Genomic DNA, 10,571 nt, shown 5'->3' with positions numbered 1-10,571 from the left:
GGTCAGCACTACTGCTCTTAACCAATGCACTATGCATCAAACTTTGAGGCCAGGTGAGTCCACATCACAGTTGTCTCATTCATGGTCAAGGGTGAGGTTAGCCCTCCTTGAACCAGTCATCAATTAATTCAGAAAGGTGGCTGATTTTCTCTTGTCACTTGTTTTCAAGACCTAAGGCTTGGCTTTCTCATGCCCAAGGGTGGGATCCACCTAGTCTGGTAGCTCAGAGGTCCCATGGGAGTCACTGGAGAGTCACTAGCCACTCCCAGGTCCACCAGGCTATATCCTCCCAGAGGGGACCAAAGAGATGGGAGAGGGGGTGATGCTATAAATGCCCATAGAATCTTACTGTAGTGCTCACCCTCTGTGTGATCTTGAGCAAGTTATGAAGCTCCTTAAGCCTCAGTTTCTTATCTGTGAAATAGAGGTAAAATGGGAACCTTCATTAGAGAGCTGTTAGTGAATTACATGAGGTAACTCACAGTAGACATGTATGAGGATGTCTGACACAAAATAAGCACTTAATAACTATTATCCATTACAGGCCCACGGTCCATTACCTACAATGCTGAAGTCAGAAAAAGCTCTGAAAATTGTGCAGTTGGTGTCAAAACTCATTTGGAAGTAAAACCTGTCCTGACTTGTCGTACAACTATATCTAGGTTTTATTTATCCCACTTAGTATAAATATGCATGTATTTTACTGCAGAAATACTAACAAGGTGCCACTCTGGACCCTACCAGGGTTGTTACATGACATACTGTATGTGTACCATGTGGTCTTTCTAAAATCCGAAGTACTCTGAATGCCAAAACACACCTGATTCCAAGACTGAATCCCCAATGAGGGATTGTGAACCTGTATTACTTTTGAGAGCAGAGCCAATCAGTCCCCTGATTAAGTCACAGTAGCAGTGACTGTCAACTCTGGAACTGTGAGAGCCAAAACCCTGGAAGGAATAGAATTAACTCCCTTCTCTCCTAAAAGAAATTGCAGGCTGTTGCTTAACAGCAGAAAGAAAGAGAGGTAATGAAGTCAGCTGGAAAAATACGTCTCCTTGTTCACTTGCTCATGTGATCACTGAGGGGTTTCTATAAGGGGTCTGGACCTGGGTGAAAAAAATTTTAAGGATCATCTCAGTTTCAAGATCTCAGGAAAAGTGGTGATCCTCTTACTTCCTGCTTGATTGGTACGTTGCTAGGCTGGGCCAGGGAAAGGGGAGCAGAGCAGTTGTCCTCCCTCAAGGAATATGAACTTTGGTTAAGGATACAAGATATGCGTGCTTGGAACAAGTAGCGATATGTTAGAAGATTAGATCAAGTTAATTAGAATATATTATAAGATTATGAAATTGATGTTCAAGTGAATTGGTATGCACCACAGGAGTTCAGAAAAGGGATACCAAATGTTGGAGAGCTAGTCTAAGGCCAGCTAATTCTTAGAGAGAAGAACCCCAGAAATGGATAAGAAAGGAGAAAAGAGAGGGAATTGAGGATGGAGTGGAGGGAGAAATAGGGACTTTGTAGTCTAAACTCTACATTTGCTATGCGGCATGGACAATTCAGATAATCTGAGCCTCTGTTTTTCCATTTCAAACATGGAGACAGTTACAGCTGTCTAACTATGATCACGATAAATTTTTTTTTTTGAGACGGAGTCTCACTCTGTCGCCAGGCTGGGGTACAGTGGTGCAATTTCAGTTCATTGCAACCTCTGCCTCCCAAGTTCAAACAATTCTCCTGCCTCAGCCTCCCAAGTAGCTGGGACTACAGGTGTGTACCACCATGCCCAGCTACTTTTTGTATTTTTACAACACGGTTTCACCATGTTGGCCAGGATGGTCTCAATCTCTTGACCTTGTGATCCACCCGCCTCAGCCTCCCAAAGTACAGGGATTACAGGTGCAAGCCACCACGCCTGACCTATAAATAATTTTTTAAATGTAAAGTGCTACCAAAACACTCATTCTTTTTTGGTAGCCATAGTCCCTGCAATTTGACTCTCAGAAACTTAGTTCTTGTTGATTCTGTGATGCCTGCTGACTTTGAACTGGGGCAATTTATAGCCAAGCTCAAAGGTGTATGTTTGACAAGGCATAAAAATCAGGAGGAAGAACAATTATTCAATTAGCCAGAAGCCCAAATAAATAACCCCCTTCACTCATGGCAAGACTTAACAACTCTTTCCTATTCAGCCACTTTCGCTACTCTATTAAGCCAATCCTCCATCCGCAGCAGAGAGAGGAAGCCAGCCTGCCTGTGCGACCTTTGCCCTCAAGTCAGATGTTTGTCCTTAGGAGGTCTCATTTTATCTTCTTCTTCGGACCTCTTGGCCTGTTACAGCTCTCAGAAGCACCCCACGGTATGACTTCCTGATGGATGATGATTGTGTCCTGATATCTTGGCTGCAATGCCATTGTGCAGCTTCCACAGGTCACACAAATACAAAAACCATATAAATCCTACATGTCAATGAGGGGAGAAGTGAAGGGGAAATTGTAAAACAAAAGGGAGCCGAGGTTAACACAGAGTGAGCGAAGGCTGCATGCTATTTAACGCAGAGGAGAAGTGAAGAAATAGTCACCGGAGCAGAGTCGACACCAGAGTTCACTCTCTAAGCAGAGAGCTCAGGAAAGACGTCTGAATTCTGTTGGGAAACATCCTTACCTCAGTAGAAAACACCTAATAGAGCTGGGACAGATAAGGTTCTTGACAAATAGAAGTTATTAGTGGTAGGAACAGGGGTTTGGTGACATTGTCATCAACGTTGTCATCCGCCATTACAGAGGACAAGCGTTCATGAAGATTACCTCTTCTCTGAAGACAGGGGTCAGGAAGAGCCTATCTGCTCCAGTGACAGTGAGAGAGGAATCTGGCCACAGCAGAGGCCAGGCCTGGCAGTTTCCATGTCGAGGTTGGAAGAATTTGTACATCAAACTGAGCCGTCATCTACAGTCACTGGGGTGACATTGGGCATTGTTGAGAGAACAAACATTGTGATTAAAAATGACACAAAGGGAGCCCTGCTGTGGTTTATAAGTGTTTATGAGTGTGATTATGAGTGTTTAAATGAGGAAGGGAGGGGGTCAGGAAGACTAATAGGAAAAAAAATGAAGGATATGTCCAGATGACAACTTTCTTTTGTTTTGTTCAAATTACTTTTATTACTTATCAATGTCAGTTTCTTATATAATTTGAGAGGAAATTCACAATTCAGTGACCTTTAATACATTCATAATGTTGTCCAACCACCACCTCTATCTAGTTCAAAACTTTGCTATCAGACAGTAAAACCTCTACTGACTAAGCAGTCCCCTCCCCACCATCTCCCTCTAGCCCCCAAGACACCACCAATTTGTCTTCTGTCTGTATGGACTTATCTATTCTGGATATTACATACAAAAGGAATCATACGATATGTGACCTTTTGTGTCTGGCTTCTTTCACTTAGCATGATGTTTTTGAGGTCCATCCACATTGTAGCAGTTATCAATATTTCTTTCCTTTTTGTGGCTGAATACTATTTCGTTATGTAGATGTACCACATTTTGTTTGTCTGTTGATAGCTATTTGAACTGCTTTTACATTTTGGCTATTGCCAATAGTGAGTATGAACACGTGTGTATATCACGGAAGAATTTCTTCTTACGGCTCTCTGGGTGGGACGATTATTTGCACTATGCTTTCACCCTGCCAAAGCAGCTGCCCTCCTAAACAGATAGCTGCTGCTTCCAGGAGGAAGAATTCTTGGAGGCTACCAGTCATCCAGCTGAAGGTCCTGATGACCTTTTAAAGATGACTTTAAGTGGCTTTAAATGTCTTTATGCATCCTTTGCTTGGATGCCAGGGCAAACCAATATTTTAAAAGTTAGAGTCCTGACTTAATATTTTAAAAGTTAGAGTCCCAATTTTTGTTCCTGATGAGCCATAGACATCCATAGGCAAGAGGATAAAGATCGGATTACCACCCTCCTGGGAAAGAGGCTCTAATTCAGCTCAAGTAGGCAGTGTGGTCTGGTGGAGAACATCCGTGGTTGGAGTCAGAAGATGGACGGATGTTTTAGAAATGGCTCTGCCACTCCCAGGCTGTGTAGCAGCTGAGTAGCTCTGAGCCCCAGCTTTCTCATTTTTCAAAAGGTGCTGTGATCGCTGCTTGCCTTTCTCACCGAGTTGTTAAAAGCTGTCATATATGGGAGTGAATCTTAAACAGTCAAGGGTCACACATTTGTGCTATGACTATTACTCCCCTGTTAGAAGACACGCAGGGTGACATTTCTGACTCACCATCAGTAGACTCTGTGTTAGTCACAGTGCATTACTTGCAAGTATTAAAAAATGGAGACCTGGCCGGGCTCAGTGGCTCATGCCTGTAATCCCAGCACTTTGGGAGGCTGAGGTGGGTGGATCACAAGGTCAGGAGTTCGAGACCAGCCTGCCCAATATGGTGAAACCCAATCTTTACTAAAAACACAAAAGTTAGCCAGGCGTGGTGGTGCAAGCCTATAGTCCTAGCTACTCAGGAGGCTGAGGCAAAAAACTCACTTGTACCCAGGAGGCGGAGGTTGCGGTGAGCCAAGATTGTGCCACTGCAATCCAGCCTGGAGACTGTATCTCAAAAAAAAAAAAAAAAAAAATAGAGATCTATCGGAAGGCTATGAGTTGCCCACAGAATTAAAGGAGAAACGAATAATCAGGCTCCAAAAGGCAGGAATCAGACAAGGTCTGGGACTTTGGGGAGCGGGGATGATGGTTGGGTTGAATGAAGAGTGGCCATTTTTCTATCTTTGCTTTACTGCACTCAACATTCAAAATCCCAGGAAAGGGTCTGATTGATGGATCACTTGACTAGGTGAGGGCAAAAGTCCTTGACTGACAATCCACCAGGCTGCACCATAGGGGACGAGGTGATTCTCCAAATAAAAATCAGGAAGCTAATAACAGGAGAAAGAGGGAATAGATTCTGGGAGGCCCCAAAACTGTCCACCAAAAATATACTCTTTGAGCTGCTCATGCAGAAGCAAGCACAGACTGAGGCTGCCGAGCCAACAGCTTTGGGGCTGCCTTAGAATTGAGTGCAATTTGGAATGACTAGGGATTTGGGGTGCAGTTTGGAGCCTGGTACCTGCATGCCTGTGTAAGGTGCTTTTCTTAAACACCATGCACAACGTGTGCGGTCCAAGAGCTCAGGCTTGAGAAATCTGAACCAAACTGTATCTGGCTACTAAAAATATCCAGGCTCTAGGGAGGCAGCAGAGAGAGCTTTTCCAAAGCCAGCCGAGGCCTTCGATGTACATAGGAAATTATTAATCACGCCCTGTGATTCTTCTTGGTATGAGCTGGCTTTACACTTTAAAAATAAATAAATGTGAACTGAGGCCCATCCAACCCCTCCTTTCTTTAACTATCCATCTCGGAAATAGTTGGTAACCCCTGCTGCCCATGCCTCCTGGGTGTAGGCTGCCCAGCTCCCTGGAAAAACAGGAATTTCTTATCAGATCAACAGGAAATTCTATTTTTACTTGATGTTAGAATTAAAAATATCACAGGGAGAGAGAGGATCTCTCATATCCAAGCCTTGCACTACATTTTCCCCCAACTGAGGATCTCTCCTTCCAAATGGTTGCTCCCAGGTTTCTCTCCCTTTGAGACTGGCCCCAAATGGCAGGAGAGACAAAGAGCTTTGACACCCCAAGTTGGTTTTCTTTCTAACCCCAGGTCGCAGTGTTACTGTGGAAACCACTTAGGGACCTTGTAGGATGCTCCATGCAAGTCGTAGTTGGGCCTAGACAGTGGCTCCAGAGGCATTCACTAAGAAGCAGAGACAGCTCAGGTTAGCAGCACTGGAACACACACTAAAGGCCCTGGCTAAAAGTGGTTCTTAAGTTGGGTGACTCCATTTTCAAAAGCAAGCAGGTGGAGTGAAGCAAAGTTTACTGAGGCCTGACTGTGTGCTAGGTACTTACCAGCATGGGCTAGCCCATTCGATCTTTCCAGCAGCCCCCAAATGGAAGTAGCCGTAGCACCAGCTGGACCTTTCTAGTTTACAGAGGAGAAAGCCCAGGCTGAAAAAGGTTGCTGGGATTAGAATTAGAACTGGGTCAACTTGTTTCCAGAGTTCATGCTCTTTTCTCTTTACCATCAGTATTTTTTTTCTTTTTTTTTTTTTCTAGGAGATATTCTCATCTGAACCATCAGTATTTTTTTTCAACATCTTGAGGCAGCTCAGAATCAAAGCTAATGATGAATCCAGCAGCCACTAGTGTGGGCACTACCAGCTGGATGACTGGCAGACTCCAGGAATCCTTTCTCCTGGAAGGAGCATCTGTCCAGGAGGGCAGCTGCTTTTGCAGGGCTGTAACCATAGCACAAATAACTACCATACTTAGAGAGCTGTAAGAAATTCCTCAATGCCCAGCTTGCTTAACTTGCAAGTTGTATGACTCTTTCTTGTAACCCTGCTAATATACCCTTAGATTCTTGTCTGAGATGTGCATAAACCAGTGAAATAGGAGAGTTCTCTGACCACCCCCACCTTGCAGGATGTGTGACAGGGGTGTGGCTCATCTGTTCAGTCAACACCTCTGCTCAAACCCCTTATGGAAAGCGGAGTACACAGATGGAAGGTACAGGAGCCAGTGTGCTGGGCTCTAGCCCCATGGCAGCATTCAGGGGTGGGAGCCTGTGACTCTCAGAGCCCAAGTGGGCATGTGTCAGAGTGTGCTCTTTTTAGCCTTGCCATCTGTGGATGGCCTAAGAAGTATTAACCAGCTGAGTGGATCCTCTGTTTTTTTGCAAGGGCAGAGGGCCAGTGTCACAGCTTTCTGTATCCCAAGCTCTTGTCCAGCAACCTGGAAGAATTGGGTCACACACAGAGTTGAAAGACAGTGAATGCAGGGGTTTTATTGGATGGTGGAGGTGGATCTCAGCAGGATGAATGGGGAGCTGAAAAGGGGGTAGAGTGGGAAGAGGATCTTCCCCTGCAGTTTGGCCATCCAGTGGCTGATTCTCTGACCATCCCTAGCAGAATTCTTCCTGACGTTCCTTCTCTTCTCTCCTTCTCTGCTGCTCTTCTCCTCTTCTGTTTGTCTGCTTTTCGACTTGTCTGCTTCTGACAATTCCACCAGGTTGCACCATAGGGGAAGAGGTGATTCTCCAAATAAAAATCAGGGAGCCAATAGCAGGAGAAAGGGGGAATAGATTCTGAGGCCTGGGATCTATATAGATACAGGATTGGGGTCTTGGTGGATCAAAATGTAGTGCAAAAACAGGAATGACTATTCCCATTTAGGGTCATGGGTATCTAGGGTTGAGGGTGGGGACTTTGATGCTCTTCTACCCAGTATCTGTCTCCTGTCCATATCACCAGCACCTTATTTACTTATTGAGGGTCTTGTATTGTTTGTTTTGTTTTAATGGTGCAGCTAAAAGAGTATTGCAGGATATCTGGGCTTTAACCCTGGCTCTGAAGTTGAGACTTTATGAAATTAACTTCTCATCTCAGGGCCTCAGTTTTCTCATCTATACTAATAACAAGCTGAGTCCCCCTACAGCAAAAAGTAGGGCTAGAGAGCTCTCTGAGTCCCCTTTTATAAGGACATTAATCTCATTCACGAGAGCTCTGCCCTCATGACCTAATTACTTCCCAAATGCCCTACCTCCAAATACTATCATACTGGGGATTAGTATTTCAACATAAGATTTTTTTTGGGGGGTGCTCGCTTCGGCAGCACGTATACTAAAATTGGAAGTTTTTTTAGGGGACACATTTAGTCCATAACAGCACTCATTATAAATGTCACGGACCCCTGACCTCTCTGCCACCAATAAAAGGAAGAAGGTACCCAACCTCTGAGATCCTTCCTGCTGTGGGGATCCCTTTAAGGAAGACAGGTATTTGCTGAGAGGCAGCTTTAAATTTTGGCACCATGTTCAGGAGTGAGAGATGGCCTGTCACATTTTAAAACTTTGATATATTTCTTAACTTCCAAATAATTGGTTCTATTCATGCAGACGCAGTATAAGAAATGGAGATCAAAAGACAAAAAGGGAATTGGAGCATGTCATAGACAGAAACCCAGTGATTCAGGTCAAAAGGCTGACAGCTCTCAGAATGCTCAAGAACTGGGGCCAGATAAAAACCAAAAAGCAAATACACTCTCAGACAAGCTCAGACCTCTCATTGTAAGGGTTTACACTTCATTGCCAAAGGCAAGGTACTTGTGGAACCAGTTAAGGACTTCGAATGCTAATTGCATGGATAACAGCTAAAGCCAGGACCTGGATGGATGAGTCAAGTATGAAGTCAGACACGTGAGGGCAACAGAAGGAGGAACTTGGAGGTAGGAAAGTTGGTTCAAAACTGGGTCAGTGTACTCAATCTGGCCTTTGCCTCCCCTGGAGAAGGCAGTATTGGTTATTCCCATAAGAAAGATGGGATATTGAAACCTCCTTTGCAAAAATTATAACAGAAAATTATGGCAGTGGGAGAGATCTGATCTAACCAGTCCTCATTGCCTTTAGCCTCCCAGCTGCCAAGCTAGTTTTGGGAGACATTTAGGTTGTAGTTTAAATGACAATGTTACATGTAAATTTTCAGTGTTGCAAAAGGAGTAGTAATTGAATATTAATTTTCTCAGCAAGGCAATTTACTTCTATAGAAGGGTGCATTTCACAGATGGAACAATGGCAAGAGCACACCTGGACAAGGTAGGGGAAGGGGTTCTTATTCCTGATGCAGGTACCCCTATTGCTGTGTCATTCCCCTATTGGCTAGGGTTGGCCGCACAGTCTAAGCTAACTCCAATTGTCTATTTCAAAGAGAGCAAGGGTACAAGCCAGAGTGGCGGGGTGGGTAGTTTGGTGGGAAGGATGGTTCTGGAACAGATCAGAGCAGGTGACCAGGGGAATAGATGTGAACTATTGATTAGAACTGGCAGGAAAGTCATTTACTGAAACTAGAGGCAAGGAGGCACAGAGAATCAGGAAGTTAAACTTCAAAGTGGAGAATGAAAGAATGAGAGAGCTGAACATACTGACATATGGATTCTTTGAAGAGAAACTTGGAGTTCACTATATCTAACAATAATAGCCCTTCCTCAAAACTCAACTGCCTTAGTAAAGCTAATGAGATACCACTAGGTTAAGAGGAAGAGAGGAGCCTGAATTTTGCTAAGGTATAGACATAAGCAATTGCCAGCCATTATTTCACAGGTCACAAGATATGCCACTTCCCCATCTACTCCTACAGTTGGTATCACTATTGTGGAACCTAAAATTGGCCTTTCAAGATATGTTTTCAGGTGTTTTGCATGTCTGGCATCCATAGCTCCACCTGGACCCACTGATCAATGGCTCCCGTGGCCCCATGTAGAAGTGATTCAGCACATAGGAGGACCATTTTCCACACCCCTATGATTGCACCCCAATGGATCAGCAGCAAACACCCATTCCCTAGCCACCCCCAGCCCTTCCCCCAAACTATCTTTGAAAAACCCCTAACCTATGAGCCTTCGATGAGATTGATTTGAATAATAACTCCATCTCCTGCATAGCATGGCTGGCCTTGCATCAATTAACCTCTTTCTCTACTGCAGTGCCATGGTCTATTTTGTGTAGCAGGAAGGAAAATCCCATCAGCTGGTTACAATATGCCTATGAGACTGCTAATCAATCATCACCACACCATGAGTGCCTGGTCAGCACAAGGCACCATAATGAGTACTGGGGGAAAGATCACACACAGAGAGGGCTACATAGCAAGACAGCCTAGAAGAGATTTTTGTACCTCATTTTATAGAAATGAGGAAACTGAGACCTGAGAGCAGGAGTGACTTTCTCAGGATCACTTAGTTAAGCAGTCATGGGCAGGGGCCAGGATCCTGGGCTCTTGTGGTTAGGTTCTCGTCTCAACAATCCTACAGAGATGGTGAAACCGCCACCCCTTTGCAAAATTATAACTGAGGAAGTCATGACAGTGAAAAAAATCAGAACTGACTGACTCTATCTTGCTTCTAACCCTTAAGCTGTCCTTGTTCATTCCTGGACGTAGGTTGAACTAACCTCGGGAAGGAATTCAGTTTATGGTTTGACTCTGAAATAAAATTGATAACAGACCTTTCCTGAAAAGACTCCCTTCTTGTCTGGGGTCCAGTCTGCCTTTGCAGGACTAACAAATGAGCTACAAGATTAGAAATTACAATTTAGGGGTCATGCATCCTCTGGCTCCAGGAGTCTGAGCCTTTCCAAATTGCTTCTGGGAGTAAACATCACTATTGTAAAACTTAACCTCAGTGCTTTAGATATCTTGCAGACCCTTCATGCGATGGATCAGCTAACACCACCCAGACCAATAATCTGGCTCAAACAGCACTGTAATCCCACCCAGAAGTCAGCAAGAAGAACTTACTTTGACCCCCTATGATTTTGTCTTAAACCCAACCAATCGGCACTCCCCACTTTCCAAACACATACTAGTCAAATTATCCTTGAAAACTCTGATCCCTGAATACTCAGGGAGACTGATTTGAGTAATAATAAAACTCCAGTCTCCTGCACAGCTGGCTCTGCATGAA

The sequence above is a fragment of the Aotus nancymaae genome, unplaced genomic scaffold (assembly GCF_030222135.1).
Source record: "Aotus nancymaae isolate 86718 unplaced genomic scaffold, 86718_ANA_hifiasm-v0.15.2.pri h1tg000057l, whole genome shotgun sequence".
NCBI classification, from domain to species: domain Eukaryota; kingdom Metazoa; phylum Chordata; class Mammalia; order Primates; family Aotidae; genus Aotus; species Aotus nancymaae.
Note: the sequence above shows the minus strand (reverse complement) of the source record.